This window comes from Odocoileus virginianus, chromosome 9 (genome assembly GCF_023699985.2).
Source record: "Odocoileus virginianus isolate 20LAN1187 ecotype Illinois chromosome 9, Ovbor_1.2, whole genome shotgun sequence".
Classification (NCBI taxonomy): Eukaryota; Metazoa; Chordata; class Mammalia; order Artiodactyla; family Cervidae; genus Odocoileus; species Odocoileus virginianus.
The window spans coordinates 65,280,918-65,300,116 of NC_069682.1; the positions used below are offsets into that span (position 1 = coordinate 65,280,918).

The 19,199-nt window shown below is 41.6% G+C and overlaps 1 protein-coding gene across 7 annotated transcripts in view; it reads right to left on the minus strand.

The window, feature by feature from the left end:
- Positions 1 to 19,199, minus strand: part of ZHX3 (zinc fingers and homeoboxes 3) — a 115,817-nt gene that overhangs the window by 68,380 nt on the left and 28,238 nt on the right. For 4 of the 7 annotated variants that reach the window (XR_011489626.1, XM_070472628.1, XM_020869736.2 and 1 more), the window contains exon 2: positions 2,524 to 2,630. The gene's annotated coding sequence lies outside the window, so the exon portion shown is untranslated. Of the gene's footprint in view, positions 1 to 2,523; positions 2,631 to 4,747; positions 4,893 to 4,918; positions 5,024 to 16,095; positions 16,205 to 19,199 lie in introns of those variants that run through there. The other 3 variants (XM_020869737.2, XM_020869734.2, XM_020869735.2) reach the window with 3 other exon arrangements.

Genomic DNA, 19,199 nt, shown 5'->3' on the forward strand with positions numbered 1-19,199 from the left:
ATTCCAACAGATATTCTTAATTTTAAAATCCTAAAACTAATAACAAAGATATACTTTCTTACCCTTTTTGGGGTATCTATAAAAACAAACGTCAACAGTACACTTCAAGGAAAAAATGAGACATGCAGTCAGTAAAAACAGGCACAAACTGAAGCAGCATTTTATCATCACTGCTATTTAATACAGACTCATAAGTTCTTTCCAATAAAAAGCAACATAAGAAAATACAAATATAATAAAGGCCCATGCAAAATTTTTTAAATAAATAACATCACTGTAACTTACAAACCCAAAGGAATTACTTAAATGGTTACGATGAGCTTAAAGTGACCAAAGTCATCATTGATACAGAAAACCAATACTATTTCTAGTCCTCAAACTTGACCATAGTGAAAATCACCCCAGACAGCTTTTTAAAATGCCAATGCCTACAACTCACCCCAGACAAACTGCCTCAGCATCTCTGGGGGTGGGACCGAACACTTGTAATTTATAATGCTTCTAAGGCAATTCTAATGTACTGCTAACTCGAAATACCACTACATTATATATAATTACCTAAATATGTAAGAAATGCAATGCAAAACCATCTGTGATATTCTCAAATGGGAAGGGAAAGACTGCGGTAATGCAACAGGAGTGCCAAAGAAGAAGTCTGAAAGGGGATGCAGTTAGCTGTAGGGCCAGTGTTTCCAGTCCACTGCAGTTCAGGCAAAGAGGCAGGCAGCTGCCCGAGTGAGTAGAGGGGGACAGGACCCACGGAACAGTGGCAACAACAGCTAATTAGTCTCAGTCCAGATGCTACTGAGATCAGAAGCACGCATGAAGATTTAACAGAGGCTGAGGAGGTACAAGATTGCTTGCATATCTGTGAGATAAATTCCTGTGAGATAAATTCCTAGAAATGCAATTGCTGAGTCAAATGGTATGTGTCTTTAGAAGTGAAAGATCAGCTTTAAAAGATCTTAAAGGTGAACTGAAACAAACAAGATGTACAGAATCAACAAGACACCACACCTGACAGAACGAGTGGAGTGAGAGAAAGAAGAGGTAAGCTGGAGCTGGGCGAGATGGCTCAGGGCGGTCAGGGAGCAGGTACAGAAACGGCATCACAGAAAATTCCTGGTCATTCCATCTGGCTCTGCCCTTTGCATTCACTTTACCCCCCACCCCCACCGCCTGTCCCCCCACCAGCAGAAACCTGAAGGAGAAGGCGGGCAGGAGCCATGTGGCTGTCCAGGAGGAGAAGATTCCAGACTGACTGGAGAACCGTAAAGAGATCAGTGTAACTGACGCAGAGTCGGTGTGAAAGTGAGCACTAGAAAATGTGTGCATGAGTTCATTCGTGATAAACTCAGCTTGGGGACTGGCCTGGCAGGCAGTCCGGTTGTTAGGACACAGCGCTCTCACTGCTATAGACACAGGTTTGATCCCTGGCTGGGGGACTAAGTTCCCACCAGCTGTGTAGTCTGACCAAACAAACCAACCTGCCGTACGCCACTTTCAGCTTAGAGGACTGATATACAAAGGCCACTGAACAGTTCTTACTCCACCTTGCAACTCAAAATTAAAGAATGAGAAAACAGGACTGTATCTTCTAGCCAGCAGCAGCCTGGCCACAATCCACCATGAGGCAGGAAGTTCCACAAGTAACAACTGTGGGGAAATTCCCATGGGCTGGGCAGCCCAGGCTGGTGGAGACGCAGCGACGCTCTCATAGGTTGTCCAAGCCCGGCTCCTGCGCACGGAGCCTCCATTACATACCAGTGATAACTCTGACTCCATTTCTTCTGCTTTCTTTCCAAAACACTCTCATCAGCAAACTGAAGAAAGGTTCTTTATAATCATAAATAATGTAAGAAATTTCCTTTACTTAAAAAAGTTTAACAACAAAAATCCTCAATATCTAATAAGCTTGTGAGAGGCATGGTAACAATAAAATGAGTTCCCAACTCATACACGCAAACACACATATACATATAACTTTACTAGGGCACATCTATTTCATCAAGAGAAAGCTATGGTATTTACATTAATTATTTGCCAGTCTGCTTTGTCTTTAGTATTAAGTTTCCTATTGCAGAGGGCAGTGCCAAGAACATGGCTTGGATAACTTGGTATTAAAACCAGTGTTTTTCAAATCAGTCATTTAATAAAGCAAGTATAAGTTTTGCACTCACACCGAAAAGCCGACCTTGAACTAAACCTGTATATTACAAGAGACACAGCACACAACTCTACTTTTATAATACCCAATGGTCAACCTAAGATAGAATAGAACAGGCTCCTATCAGGTGACCTATGAAGTCACCTCAACTGTATATTCAATACACATTTTTTAGATTAATCAAAAAAAGAATCATTTGATCAAAGAGCTCAGCAACAAAAGTCAAGGAAGGAGAAAAAAAATGTTTAGCAGCAATAAATATGGCTATAAAGACTTAGGCATGACAAATTGATGGTAACTGATATAAGGCAAGAAACTTAACATTCAGAATTATACTATTTACCCAGGAAACATACCTTTTCCTCACTTCATTGGTTTCTCCAATTTCTCTCTTCTCTTTGCGCAGCCCCGCATGCATCTTTAAAGGTTCAGTTGTTATTGCCTCTGCAGTTGCAGTCCAGTCCTGCAAAAGAAGTGGCACAGCTTCACTTCACGCAAATAGAGATAAAGTGGATTCTAGGAAACTGAGTGACCCAATCTCATCCATCTCCAGAACTATACACAAACAGAAACACCAAGGGGGTGGGGAGAATTAAAACAGGTCATTAAAGTACAAATCAGCAACTGAAAATGATTTAAAATGCTAGTAGTGACTGAAAAAATATTAATGGAAAAAAGCCAAACTTGTCTCTGATAACAGATCAGAACAAGATGATTCATTAACATCTCTTTCCACCAATGAGTTTCCATCTCTCTGTCCTAGCTAAGTATGAGATGGCTTAGCAGAAATGATAAAATTAACTGAGGTGTGGCCTTACAGCTTCAAGGATGCATACCATTCAGTTCAGTTCAGTTCAGTCGCTCAGTTGTGTCCAACTCTTTGTGACCCCATGAATCGCATTAAGGATGTGCTACTTCCTGATGCTCTTTCAGTCAAAGCCTGGGTTTTTCTATAGGGATTCTAGAGGCATAAAAATGGTCTAGATTCTGAGTTCCAGGCTAAGGAGCTCTGTGACCTTCCTCTTTGACCCTTATCCCTAGGTCATCCCATTCTACCCAGTGGCAATGATGTGCACACAGCAATTCCTGGCAAATGAATGAGACAGTCACTATGTTTTCAACAAACAACCAGAAAGGCTTCACATGATCTTAAGATTATTTGGGAAATGGCTGAAAAACCACTGCTTTTGAGTTCTTTATTTCCGTCCCAAAGCATTCTCTTTGGGTGAGACGCCCAGTAAAATGGCCCTAAAGTGAGTGTACCAGAGGGTCTCAGAGCTTTGAACGGTGCCTGGGTACACAAGAGGGGGTTGGGACCATGGGTATCTGAATGGAAACAAGGTACCCCCTCAGGAAAGCACCCCAGCCAGAGGAGCTCCGAGTGATCGTTTCTCAAGCTTTTACTCTGTCAGGCACTGTGCTAAGAGCTTTAACTACATTAACTCACTCGATCTTTTATAAAGACCCGATGAGGTGGATTCTATCATTCTAACTGCCCAGATGAGGAGACTAAGGCACAGAAAGGTTAAGAAAACTGTGCAAGGAAATGCACTCGTGCAGGAAGCTGTCGCCTCCTCCACCCATTTCACTTTCTTTCATTGCTCTTACGGTATCGTAGTAGCTCAATGGCTAAACTAGCTCTTGCTGGGAAACTGTCCTAATGAATAATTTATTAAAAACTTTACAGTCTCCACAAATGAAAAAACCTGACCTTCTCTTAATTTAAAAAATTATCCAGGGAACATCTCACAAATTAACTCTCCCTAGTTTTGTGGAAAGCAGAAGCAATCAGGATTTTCAGCTGAGTACTTAACATTCAGCCATGACTTCAGCTTGTTACACTTATTCCAGATATTCTGCCCTGCTTACCAGATCCCTTCTAACTTTAAAATTTCAAATCCCTCACTCAAACAAGGAATTTATTCTTCTGCTGTCTGGTTGAATTGATTGGGACCTAAAGGTAGTGCTGCCAAAAGCTGTGGGTTCAATTCACGACAAACCAGTTCGCTTTGTTTGCCTCACGTCTACAAACCCTTAGCCTGGATGGCACATTTTGGGTCATAAGAGAAACGAGGTGGGAGCGTGCAAGACCACTAGCATAAATAACATCTGCTAGAGGAACAAGCCCACGTCCAATACAGGGGCAGCAGCAGGACTCTGAGGCAGAACCAGCAACTCGATTCACAAAGAAAAACTTCATGATCATGGCAGAGCACCTCTACCTTTCTAGTTCAGATGCTCTTCCCAAGCTCAGATCTTTTGCCAGACTCTAACCTAAAGTCCCTCCTTCAAAAAACAAAACAGGTATAGGAATCAAATAAGAAACTAAGGTTTTTAATTTTTTCACAACATGTGCTCCATCTGAAAACAGAAATTTCTTATTCCTGACATCAATTCCATGACCAAAAAAGCACTTGTGAAGCTTTTCGAAAGTGCCATAAAAATCTCTAGCAGTGCAACATAGCAAACTATCAGAAAAATCTTACTGCCCTCCCATAGGTTTATCTTACTTTCTTTAAAAATCACTCCTAATTTTCATAAAACCAAAATCTGCCTCATCTCCAAATAATATGAAGTTACCTTAAACATGCTTTTACAAGTTAATAAATGAAGAAACCAATTCTGATCAGTCCAGATCACACTTTAAAACAACCAAGGGTCCTCTCAAGGTAGAAGTTTTACCAGCATCCACAAGTTAAAGAGAAAAAACACAACTCTATTCCTTTATCGGTATTCTAGGAGGACACCCACTTGGGATCATCTGTCTTCCAGTTTTCTTGCCCACACCTGGCAAGAACTTTCCCGACATGCCAACGCGACGAAGCACATGGGATTCCAACAGTTACGAGGTAACTATGACAGCAAAGCCACAGTTACTTGTGAGATCACAAAAACTAGATGATGTAATTTTTTTAAATTAGAGGTAAAACTCACATAACATAAAATTAACCATGTTGAGGTGTACAGTTCAATGGCATCTAGTATATTTACTATGTTGTACATCCATCACCTTTATCTAGTTCCAAAAGATTTTAGTTATCTATCCCCAAATGAAATCTGAATTCATTAAGCAGTTGCTACCATTATCCCGGGAGAAATATCAATAACCTCAGATATGCAGATAACACCACCCTTATGGCAGAAAGTGAAGAGGAACTAAAAAGCCTCTTGATGAAAGTGAAAGAGGAGAGTGAAAAAGTTGGCTTAAACCTCAACATTCAGAAAACTAAGATCATGGCATCTGGTCCCATCACCTCATGGGAAATAGATGGGGAGACAGTGGAAACAGTGTAAGACTTTATTTTTTTGGGCTCCAAAATCACTGCAGATAGTGACCGCAGCCATGAAATTAAAAGACACTTCCTCCTTGGAAAGAAAGTTATGACCAACCTAGATGGCATATTAAAAAGCAGAGACATTACTTTGCCAACAAAGGTCCGTCTAAGTCAAGGCCATGGTTTTTCCAGTGGTCATGTATGGATGTGAGAGTTGGACTATAAAGAAAGCTGAGTGCCAAAGAATTGATGCTTTTGAACTGTGGTGTTGGAGAAGACTCTTGAGAGTTCCTTGGACTGCAAGGAGATCCAACCAGTCCATCCTAAAGGAGATCAGTCCTGGGTGTTCACTGGAAGGACTGATGCTGAAGCTGAAACTCCAATACTTTGGCCACCTGATGCGAAGAGCTGACCCATTGGAAAAGACCCTGATGTTGGGAAAGATCGAGGGCAGGAGGAGAAGGGGACGACAGAGGATGAGACGGCAGGATGGCATCACCGACTCGATGGGCATGAGTTTGAGTAAACTCCGGGAGTTGGTGATGGACAGGGAGGCCTGGCGTGCTGCGATTCATGGGGTCGCAAAGAGTCGGACACGACTGAGCGACTGAACTGAACTGAACCATTATCCCTGTTCCAGCCTGGCAACCATTAATATCCTTTCCGCTTTGATGAATTTATCTATTATGGATATTTTATACAAATGGAATCACACACTATGCAACCTTTTGCATCTGCCTTCTTTCACCTGACATCCTGTTTTGAGGTGCTTCCACACTGTAGCATGCATCAGTACTTTCTTTTTATGGCTGAAATATATTCCATTGTATGGATATATCACATTTCATTCATCTATTCATCCACTGATGGACATTTGGGTTGTTTCTGTCTTTTGGCTACTGATTGGCTAGCGATTGGTGCCACTGTGAACATCTGGGTACAAGTACTTGTCTGAACACCTGTCTTCAATCATCTAGGGTATATACTTAGAAGTAGAACTGCTGGGTCATATGTTGTCTATATTTAACTTTTTCAGGAACTGCCAAACTGTTTTCCATGGTGGCTACACCGTTTTATATTCTCAACAGAAAAGCACGAGGGTTCCAACATCCTCATCAACACTTCATATTTTCTGTTCAGTGTGTTTTTAAATTATAGCCACCCTTGTGGATGTGAAGTAGTATCTCACGGTGGTTTTGATTTGCATTTCCCTAATGACCAATGATGTTGAACATCTTTTCACATGATTGCTGGCCATCTGTATACCATCTTTGGATAAATGTTCAACCAAGTCTTTTTTCCATATTTTAATCGGATTATCTTTTTGTTGCTGAGTTGTTAGAGTTTTTGTTTTTTTTTTTAACATATATTGGATACTAGGCCCCTCTCACGGAGAAGGCAATGGCACCCCACTCCAGTACTCTTGCCTGGAAAATCCCATGGATGGAGGAGCCTGGTAGGCTGCAGTTCATGGGGTCGCTAAGAGTCAGACACAACTGAGCGACTTCACTTTCACTTTTCACTTTCATGCATTGGAGAAGGAAATGGCAACCCACTCCAGTGTCCTTGCCTGGAGAATCCCAGGGAGAGGGGAGCCTGGTGGGCTGCTGTCTATGGGGTCGCACAGAGTGAGACATGACTGAAGTGACTTAGCAGCAGCAGGCCCTTCTCAGAGTTGCATATTTTCTCCTATTCTGTACACTGTCTTTCCACTTTCTTAATAATGTCCTTTGATGCACAAAAGCTGTAAATTTTGGTGAAGTCCAACATATCCATTTTTTCTTCTTTTGTTGCTCACACCGTTAAGTCATTTCTAAGAATCCATTACCAAATTCAAGGTCATGAAAATTCACCCTTATGGTTTTCCTAAGTGTTTTGGCTCTTCCAATTAGGTCTTTGATTCATTTTGAGTGAATTTTAATATATGGCATGAGGTTGGAATCTAACTGCATTCTTTTCACGTGGATATCCAGTTGTCCTGGCACCATTTGTTGAAGAGACAGTCCTTTCCCTCATTGAATGGACTTGGTACCTTGGTCAAAAAACAATTGACTATAGATACATGGGTTTATCTCTGGACTTTTAAATTCCATTCCATTGATCTATTTTGTCCATCCTTATGTCAGTACCACATTGTTTTAATGACTGTAGCTTTTTTAAATTAAAAAGTGGATTTAGAGAGATATACATTCCGTAGACAGAATGTAGTCCATCTCAAAAGGTAAGAATAGCTCTGGGAGTAACACACTCCATAGACAGAATGTAGGCCATCTCAGAAGGCAAGAAACCAACTGTAGTTTGTTTTTTTTTTTTAATTGGGAAGCATGAGTCCATCCTTCTCTTTCAAGATTGTTTTGACTATTTGGAGTCTCTGGCAATTTCATATGAATTTCAGCATCAACGTTTCCATTTCTGCAAAAAAAGGCTGCCTGGATTTTGGCAGATATTTCATTGAATCTATAAAGCACATTGGGTAGTACTGCCACCTTTATATCAAGTCTTCCAACCCACGGACGTGGGATATCTTTCCATTCTATAACATATTAATAATTTCAAGTTACCTTAAAATATCCTTGATAAGGTAATGTCATAAAGTAAATTCCTTTAGTTGTATCTCTAGGTAATCTACTAAGTATGTCCTGAAGTTAGTCACAAATATGAAGTTTATTTACCATGGGGAGCTCAGTATTCATATTCCAGAGAAGGAAGGCCAATTACTCAGGGTCTGGCCATTTGCTTTTGTTTATGGGGAAGGTTAGAACTCAAGGATTTTCATTTCCTTGATTTACAATTAGTTTTAATTTTCCTCTTCAGCTCCCAGCAGAGGAATTGATATGCATGAATCTTATATGTTCTTTGATGAGAGTCAGTTGTTTAACAGGCTTCACAGAATGGAATCATGAATTCTCTTTCCATATAGATCAAATTTTTAAAAATTGAAGATGAAACGTTAGCTACTTTGCCAAAGACTTCGTGCAAATGTGTGCTCAAACACCCTTGGCTGGGCTTCCCTGGGGGCTTAGTGGTGAAGCATCCACCTGCCAATGCAAGGGACACGGGTTCAGTCCCTGATCTGGCAAGACCCCACACGCTGCAGAGCACGAAGCCTGTGTGCCACACCACTGAGCCCAGACGCTCGGCAGCCCGTGCTCTGCAACGAAGCGCCAGCACAACGGGACGCCTGCGCACCACGACTGGAGAGCAGCCCCCCCACTTGCTGCAACTAGAGGAGAGCCCACACAGCAACGAAGACCCGGCACAGCCAAAAATAAGAAAGATCATCTTTTTTAAAAAAGAATTAAATCTCATTTAAAAAAAACACCCTTGGTTAGTTGCAGCTTAAAGTAGCAACTATAATTAGGAGGGAGAGGAGAAAGCCTTTTAAAAGTCTTTTCTCTAAGAACTTTTTGGTAAAGACTATGAGGGGACAATTGTTTGAAGTTATAAACATAACTTGGGCTGGACACAGTTTGTTCTTTGCACTCGTGTCAAAATTAGAACTGAAGACAATTTAGTAACCCAGAAAAAATAACTGTGGTATTTTCTGAGAGTAGTGATTTCAAGGAATTTATAGATTCCCCAAAAGAAAAGTCATCTTAAAACCAGTAGATTATTAGTCTGAGGGGCAGTGATTGCTTCAGTTCCCATGTTCAGTGTCAGCTTTTCAAAGCTTGGTGTATCTCAACATATGGGTCACCTGGGACTCATGGTAGAAGGTGGTCCAGTAATATCAAAAAAGGCTTTACCACTATGCAGAACAGTATAGATTCCTTCAAAAACTGGGAATAAAACTACCATATGACCTAGCAACCCCACTCCGGGGCATATACCCTCAGGAAACCGAAAGTGAGAAAGATACACGTACCCTAATGTTTACTGCAGCACTGTTACAACAGCCAGGCCATGGAAGCAACCTCGTCCATCAGAAGATGAGTGGATAAAGAAGCTGTGGCACACACCCATAATGGAATATTACTCGGCCATAAAAAGGAATCTATTTGAGTCAGTTCTAATGAGGTGGATGAACCTAGAGCCTATTATACAGAATGCGGTAAGTCAGAAAGATAAATACCATATACTAATGCATATGTATGGAACCTAGAAAGATGGTACTGCTGAATGTATTTGCAAAGCAGCAATGGAGAAACAGACAAAACAGATTTACGGACACAGGGAGAGGGGAGGAGAGGGCGAGATGTATGGAGAGAGTAACACAGAAACTTATATCACCATATGTAAAACAGACAGCCAATGGGAACTCGCTGTATGGCTCAGGGAACTCAAACAGGGGCTCTGAATCAACCTAGAGGGGTACGACGGGGAGGGAGAAGGGAGGGGGGGGACATATCTATACCTCTGGCTGATCTACGTTGATGTTTGACAGAAAACAACAAAATTCTGTAAAGCAATTATCCTTCAATTAAAAAATAAATTTTAAAAAACACAATGTGGTAGTAAAAAAAAAGAAAAATGGACAAAGAAGTTGTGGTACATGTACAAAGTGGAATATTACTCAGCTATAAGAAGGAATGCAACTGAATCAGTTCTAAGGAGGAGGCTGAACCTAGAGTCTAGTATACAGAGTGAAGTAAGTCAGAAAGAGAAAGACAAATCTTGTATACTAATGCGTAAGTATGGAATTGAGAAAGATGGTACTGCTGACCCTATCTGCAGGGCAGCACAGGACACACAGGTATATAGCACAGATTTTTGGATACAGTGGAAAAAGGGGGGGGTGAGATGATTTGAGAGAGTAGCATTGAAACATATACAGTATCATATGTAAAATATTTAATGAGAATTTGCAGCACGAGGCAGGAAACTGAAAGGTGGTGCTCTGTGACAACCTAGAGCGGTGCAACGGGAGGGAGGTGGGAGGGAGGTTCAAGAGGGAGGGCACATATGAATACCTGTGGCTGATTCATGCCGATGTATGGTAGAAATCAACACAACATTGTAAAGCAATTATCCTCCAATTAAAAATAAAATTTAAAAAAATTTTAAAGGCTTTAAGAATCAAACTGCTTATAAATAACTTCAATCAGAAAATACCATCTGGTCTTGAGATAAACAACTAGCAACCAAATCCTGGGAAAAAGAAATCCAATTCCATGTATTTTGTCATCTATAATGAAACCAAAGGCAATAAAAATATCTTCTGGCAGGTGCTCAGGGTCAGTGCCTTGGCAGGGAATGTTAGCTAAGGCAGAGTTAGAAGGTCTGATGTTTGTTTGGTTTATTTTCATTTTTGACCAGAAAGTTTAAGTTGAAAAGGGCAAAAAATAAGGAGACAAGGGAAAAAAAGTAGACGGGCAAGAAATGGGGACCAAATAAGAAGGCAGAACCTGAGGCAGTGAGGTAACAGACAGGGAGGGGACAGCTGGCCGCGGGGGTACACAGAGTGGACAGCTCGCTGGCTGCATGTCCTGCCAAGATCAGAGGATCCTTTCAGCACAGTTACAGCAAAGCTGGTCAGTATAACATCCACGGCAGGCTCACGCTCAAGGCGTGAGTTTTGCCACCAACTCTTCAGGAACTGGAAAGCCCTTATCTCAGGGCTGGTGGAGAGGGCACCCTCTGCTTTGGTGCGGCCACTGCCTCATGGGGTCCCGTCTTTAGGGCCCACACCATTTCCCACCCTCTAAGAGCAGTTTGCACACTCTGACTGAACAACTGCACTTCTCTCTCCACACTTCCTCAGCTCTGTCTGCACTCCGTTCATCTGCCTCTGGGTCAAGAAGCAGGGGAAAGGCGGGAGAAAGTGGCAGGGCCCCGTGAAATGGGGTAAAGGCCGTGTTCTCCTTGTTGGGAAGTAGAGCAGATAGAAATGAACTCTACCAGGAATGCAATGGAGGAAGGGGGTGCTGGGTCCTTTTCCAATCCAGAGACAGACATCCTGGGCCTCTCAAACCTAGACTCATAATTGCTGCTCTTGGGTAATAAAGCTGAATATGTGACAGCCACTTGGGCCTGGGGGAAGTTTTTTTCTCAATTATCAAATCGTGTGCCCCAGAGGCTATGAAGTTTTTTTTTCTGTAGCTCTCTTGGCAGAGCAGTCAGGGGCCACACAGCAAGGGCTTCCTTGCTCCCCTCACCCCAGAAACCCCAGCAGAAGGGAGCCCAGATGGGCGCTCGGGCAACACCTGCTGCAGGGCCGGCTAGGGTGAGGAAGCCCCCACCCCACGCTCCTGTAGTTAACACTCCGCGTCCTCTGTCACCTCAAACAAGGGCTGTGATTTGGATCTAATGTGGGAATGGCTCTTGTGGTCCCCAGCCGGGTGCCCTGGGCTCTTTCACTGCTGAGCTCTTTCTCTCTTTTCTTTCTATAAAAGGAGCTTTCAGTTAATTGCAGGCTTGCCAATCTGTGCCCAGGAGCTAAACCCCAGAGGCATCTGCCCTGGCCTTGGCGGGCCCACTTCACTTTCGTTCTCTGAGCTCTTTGTGGTGGTCTTAGTTACAAGCTCCTGGACACTGGCCCTGATCTGCAAGCACGACTCGTCAGGAAAAGAAAAGCAGGGAGGGGTGGGGGGCGGAGAGGACACAGCTACAAACTCAGCACCCCTGGTTCCAAAACGGCCCAAACCTGGACAACATCCTACATGTCAGTCAACATGAGAACGGACAGACAAACTGTGGGATTAATACAATGGAATACTACTCAGGGATTAAAAAGAAGAGGGCTTCTTTGGCCGTCCAATGGATAAGACTCCATAACTCCACTGCAGGGAGCACAGGTTCGATCCCTGGTCAGGGAATTAAGATCTTACATGCTGCATGGTGTGGCCAAAAAAAGAAAAAAGTTTCCAATACAGAAGACTCTCAAAATCACATTGAGCAAAAGAAGCTGCACATAAAAGAAAATATACTGTATGATTCTATTTATGTGGAGTTCTAGAAGAAACATGATTAATGTATGGTGGTAAAAATCATAACAGAGCTAACATTCGGATGTGAAGCCTGACAAGAAGGGGCATGACAGGACTTCTCTGAGGCAACAAAAGTGTTCTATAGATTGTTGAGGAGGTATTTATATGGGTGTAAACATTTGCCAAAACCTATTAAACTATACAGTTAAAATCTGCACATTTTTGCTGTATGTAAATTATATCTCAATTTTCAGAAAAAAAATTCCAAAGTCTTTATTAAAAATAGCAAAATACAATTTTCTGTCATGTTGCACCTATGTAGCTACCATTCTGAGGAAGAGGCAAGATGTTCAAAGTATTCAAATATACTCCTAAAGACAAAACAAAGATAAGCCTCTTCAAAGTAGCGTAAAATTTATGCCAGAGCATTTAAGTCTTAAGACTGAATTAGATAAAGAATTCCCTCTAATTTCTCTCACTCAACATCCAAGTTAAATATTTTAAGAATGTTTTCAGAGCACAAAGTCTAGTGTAGAGGATGGAAAGACTAATTCGATATTACACACATTAAAAACGTGTGAAAAAATTTCCCCTGATTGTAAGAGCAATACACATTCAGGATAGGAAAACTGGAAAATACAGAAGACTACAGGGGAAGAAAATTCACATATTCCAAGATCATAAGCATAAAGAAGAAAATTAAAAGTCATCTGAAAAATATTTCCTATCCAAAAATAAGCACTGTCAACATTTTCAGACACACACACTATTTTAACCAAATTGAGATCATAATGTGCATAATGTTATATTTTTTCACTTAAATTTATGTAACAAACATTTTCCATGTCATTGAGCATTCTTTGCATTTTTTGTTACTACTGAAATTAAATAGTTTTGTGTGATTATTGGCCATTCTTATTTCTCTGTGAGACAGCTTGGCAATTTAAAAAGTAATATTGATTCTTTTTCCTTATTATAATATAGTTACTGCTGAAATGTGGAAAATACAGAAAAGTATAAGACTATAAGGGGGAAAACTCACATAATTCAAACAAAAAAACAATCACTACTGTTAATTTTACTTTTCTTTGCATGTATGTTTTTCTTATAGAGTTGATATTCTAGATAAGTCCATTTCAGAGTTATGTCTTTTTTCACTTAGCATCACTAAAAACTACATAAGCATTTTCCCTATCTCATTAAAGTCTATCTAAACTTTTATTTTTGTTAGTTTCATTTTGCCTGTAGAATTTTGTTAGCTGCAGAGATGTAACAAAATTTAACAACTGCTCAGTATCAGATACTTGAATATGTACATTTGAGCTTTTTTTACTTTATAAAATGGGGATAAACATTTCTGTACATAAATTATTGCCTTAACCTATAATTATTTCCTTGGGATAAACTGTCAGTATTTTATTCCCTGGGTCAAAGAGTATGAACTTTTTTAAAGACTCATACTGCCAAAGTGCTTTAAATTCTCTCCAGATAATTTAATGCACCTCTGACCTGGATTTTTATTTAGAAATACGAACAGAAAACCAACTAAGAATAAAACAGTAAGAAAAACAATAGATGCCTGAAAACAGGCACCAAATTGAATAGAGGAACCTAGCCCAGAGGAAACGGGGTTATTAACAAAGGAAACAAAATCAGTTCTGCATCCTCTGAAAGGCCTGTGGAGATACCATGTCAAAGCTCTGCAAGGATACGGGTGGAGACGAGCAGCACTAAAAGGTACTACTGGATGACAGAGAGACAGAACCTCGAGGACAGAGAGACAGAACCGCGAGGTCATTCTGAAAGTCCTCTGCAGCGAATCTCTGTAGAGCAAAGCGCCTGCGCTCCTGACGCTCAGTCGTGTCTGACTCTTCGCGGCCCCGTGGACTTTGGCCCGTCAGTCTCCTCTCTCCATGGGAGTTTCCACAAAAGAATACTGGAGTGAGTTACCATTTCCTCTGATCTTCCCTACCCAGGGATCAAATCTTCATCTCCTGCATTTCCTGCACTGCAGGTAGATTACCACTGAACCATCGGGGAAGCCTGCATAGCAAAAGGAGTATGATCAAAGATAGAAGTAGTGATCTGAACAGATAAATTCTGCCAAACCAAGTGATAAGAAACGTGGTGCAGGGGGATAAATCTAGATGATCCAATGTATGTCTAATATACATCTATTTTTTTTTTAAAGGTGAAGGGATGGAGAGGGAAAAATTGTCAAAGAAAGAAAATTAACGAACTTCTCTGAAGTTCTGAAGAGGGAATTGAGTGCTAGGTTGAAAGGGTCTGCCAATGGTTGATATCAACATTGAAAAAAGAAACACCTAAATACAACTTGGTGAAGATTTTTTAATTTCAAGAAAGAGACCCTGGCAATCTAAGGTGGAGGAGGATGGCAGGGTGTAACTATAACAAAAGGAGAAGTGGGTTTGCACCAGACTTCACATCTGTAACACCAGATGCTAAAACACAAATGAAACATTTTCTACCAAGTTTTGCAGGGGAAAAAAATCATTTTAAACTTAGAATCCTATAGCCCCCTAAAACCATCATTTAAGTAGGAAGACACAATGAAGATATTTGGGGGGTTTCTCCCAGGTTTCTGACTTTACCAACCACATCCATGAAGGTACTATTTCACCAAAATGGGGAAGACCAGCGATCAGCAAGTTGTCAAAAAAAATACTAAGCACCCTTTCAGTGGTTTTGCTCTGGACTAACTTTTCATTTAAATATTAGATCCTGTGATAATGCTGCAAACGCTAAGGGCAATCACAGAATTTCTCTTCTCATCCTCCCTACCAAGTAACAGTCTACCTCAAGCACCTGTTTTATGCATATTTAACACTGTGGAGATAATGCTGCACAGGTCCATTAGACACACTTAGGCTCTTAACTGCCTCTAACAAAGTCACTTCTAATGACAGTCAAATACCAACTCTAGAAACCTAGGTCCATTACATGCAGAGAAACTGGGCAAATAAGGAACCTAATCAAATGTACAATGTCTCGTGACTACTTCTCACTAACATTCCCTAAAGATGATTATTTTGATCAGCTAGAGACTGGTACAAGTAATAACACCCACGATTCAGTCCATCACCAAAGATAAGTCACAGCTCTTTAAGTATTCCATCTGGGTACGTACATGTGTGTATATAAGTGTCTGCACTTATGCATATATGCATGTGTTCACACAACAAGAATGTCCTATACCTTGGAAATGAGATTTCTCCCTAACCTGCATCTGTCCAGCTGTAGCAGAGCTTCTGAAAGTCTACAATATGGAGCCCCAGCTATCTACTAACCATGCAGTTGAATGCGGTCGCCACCACTAAGGGCAAAGGCGAGTACATCTCCTGGGGAGGTAGCAAATGAACATTAATACAACTCATCCACGGTCACTGTGGGTCTTCCCTGGTGGCTAGATGGTAAAGAATCTGCCTGTAATGCGGGAGTCCCAGGTTCAATCCCTGAGTTGGGAGGGTCCCCTGGAGAAAGGAATGGCTACCTACTCCAGTATTCTTGCCTAGAGAATCCCATGGACAGAGGAGCCTGGTGGGCTTTCATGGGATCACAAAGAATCAGACACAACTGAGCAACTAAAACACACATACACACACACAGAGTCACTGTGAGTCAAAGACACACACAAGGAATTGCGTCCTCCAATCTCCAACCCAGACACTGTTCAGTACATGGGAACAGTACATGGGAAGTCTCTGAAAAGTCTTGGATGGGAAGAGGGGAGGAGAAAGATAGAAGGGACAAATGTTATTTTCTATACCTGTGTAACTTTTGGCTGCTAAAAGTTTGTGAATAATTTACACAAATCTAAAAAGAGAAAAGAAAGAAAAGTTATTACACAAAAACCTCCATTTCTCCAACCTTTGTAATAGAAGAGTTTCCCAAAGTAACAAGAAAATTGTACATGCTTCATAATGTGACAATTACCCAAAAAAATGAATGCTTATAACAGTTACTTCAAAAGGAACACAACTGTTGACCAAATAAATGAGTTCATAAACAACTACTGTGTATCAATACTTTGCAAGGCCCCAAGCAGCCTGCCATTCCAGACTCTCTTCTCTCAGACCACTCACTTTTCCCTGCTGAGCTTCTCTGCTCTGATCGCTTCAAATCCCATCTTCCGTGCCAACAAACCCCAAGGCCAGTTTTCTCTCAACTACAGAGCTAGCTGCTACCAAGTATCTGCTATCAGATGGTCCACTGCCCGCCATGCTCACTGTGTCCCAAGCCAGAATCATCATCTCTCTCAGACCTGATCCATCTCCTTTATTTAACATTCCATGGCAACTTCAGGGCTACTCATTCAGGAACTCTCCATCTCCGTGGAGGCAGCTGCTGTTGGCTTGGTGCCATCATATCTTTTGCCGAGAATAGTGATGGGTACACAATAGTCATGGAAGATATTAGCTAACTGAATACATGGTTAAAACCATATACTACCATCAGTTCAGTTCAGTTGCTCCATCATGTCCATCTCTTTGCGACCCCATGGACTACAGCACGCCAGGCCTCCCTGTCCATCACCAGCTCCCAGAGTTTACTCAAACTCATGTCCACTGAGTTGGTGATGCCATCCAACCATCTCATCCTCTGCCGTCCCCTTCTCCTCCTGCCTTCAATCTTCCCCAGCATCAGGGTCTTTCCCAGCAAGTTGGTTCTTCACATCAGGTGGCCAAAGTATTGGCGTTTCAACTTCAGCATCAGTCCTTCCCATGAATATTCAGGACTGACTTCTTTTAGGATGGACTGCCATGGTAGTTACAAATTAAGAAAACTAAAAAGAGCCTGGGGTGTTTCTTAAGCTCAGTGTCAGAGTTTAGTGGAAGGGCTACAAACTGGAAGTCCAGAGGCAGAAACTGGGCTGTGGGAGAGAAGTCTTAAGTGGCCAGAATGTTATTTGGGAAAAATAACATTAAAAATAACTGTACTTACAGATAGGGCCTAAAAGTGTCCCACAGATAACTACCATTCCTGTCTTTTAACAAATTCTGACCTTTCTGTTATATGCCCATCGCCCCTCCTCTATAGTTAAACATTCTCTATCACCAGGGGTGCTGGACATAGGCTGAATGGATTTTTACACTATAAGGATGACAATCCTAGATTATTTTTAAAGCTCTTTTGAATCTCAGGGCGCTATGATTATGTTTATTTATATATGTTATTTAAAGCAAAGAGTAACTAAAGAGCCTCTTGATGAAGGTGAAAGAGGAGAGTGAAAAAGCTGGCTTAAAACTCAACATTCAGAAAAACTAAGATCATGGCATCTGGTCCCATCACTTCATGGCATATAGGTTGGGGGGAGGAATGGAAACAGTGACAGATTTTATTTTCTTGGGCTCCAAAATTACTGCGGATGGTGACTGCAGCCATGGAATTAAAAGACGCCTGGCTCCTTGGAAGAAAAGCTATGACAAACTTAGCGTGTGAAAAATCAGAGACATCACTTAGCCGACAAAGGTCCATCTAGTCAAAGCTATGGTTTTTCCAAGAGTCATGTACAGATGTGAGAGTTGGACCTCAAAGAAGGCTGAGCACCAAATAACTGATGCTTCTGAACTGTGGTGTTGGAGAAGACTCTTGAGAGACCCCTGGACAGCAAGGAGATCAAGCCAGTCAATCCTAAAGGAAATCAACCCTGAATGCTCATTGGAAAGACTGATGCTGAAGCTCCAATACTTTGGTCACCTGATGCAAAGAGTCAACTCACTGGAAAAGACCCTGATGCTGGGAAAGATTGAGGGCAGGAGGGGAACGGGGCAACAGAGGATGAGACGGTTGGATGGTATCATCAACTTAATGAACATGAGTTTGAACAAACTCCGGGAGACAATGAAGTACAGGGAAGCCTGGCAAGCTGCAGTCCATGAGGTTGCAAAGAGTTGGACAAGATTCAGCAACTGAACAACAACAAAATGTATTTATTTGCAATTATTCAACATTAAGATGTGAAAACTGAATAAACACAAGTATTTGGAAAGTTTGAAGATGTCAACACACTTTAGACATATTAATGAACAGAACCTAACAGATGCTCTGTGTTTGTTTTTTTTTTGCAAAGGACCCAGGAACAACTGTAACACTAAATGTATATTGAAACCACTGCAGGTATCTAAATCCAAAAGACCCATCAGTCATGTGTGTCACCACAAAAAGCTTGGCTGGTTCTTTTTTTAAAAAATAATTTATTTAGTTTTGACTGTGCTGGGTCTTCATTGCTATGCACGAGCTCTCTCTAGCTGCAGCAAGCAGGGGCTACTCTCTAGTCGCAATACGCAGGCTTCTCATTGCGGTAGCTTCTCTTGTTGCGGGGCATAGGCTCTAAGGCATGCAGGCTTCATCAGTTGCAGCTCACTGGCTCTAGAGCGCAGGCCCAATAGCTCTGGTACACAGGCTTAACTGCTGCACAGCATGTGGGATCTTCCTAGACCAGGGATCAAACCTGTGTCTCCTATATTGGCAGGTGGATTCTTGACTACTGAGCCACCCGGGAAGCCCTTGGCAGGTTTATAAAACTTACACACCATTCTTTAGGGATTAGGCCCCTTCTCCATTAACCTGAATCAGTCTCAGCCCTGGAAATCAGTCTGTCCATTCAAAGAGTTGTGTCTCATTTCAGGAGGCAGTAGAGTAAATGCCCCCTTGTTAGGTTTCTATGTGAGGTGAGTAAAGGAGCAGTTAGTAAGAGGCACTTTCAGTCCACTGGCCTGGTCTCCAAGTTGTTCAAGTGATGGTATCCTGGAGTATTCTTGCTTGTAGCTGACTGTGAACACTTTCAGGGAAGAAGGGGTAAAACGCAATTGTCTTCCTCTCCTGACCAAGCACAACAGACAGAGATCTGGGAGAGCTGAATTTAGTAGG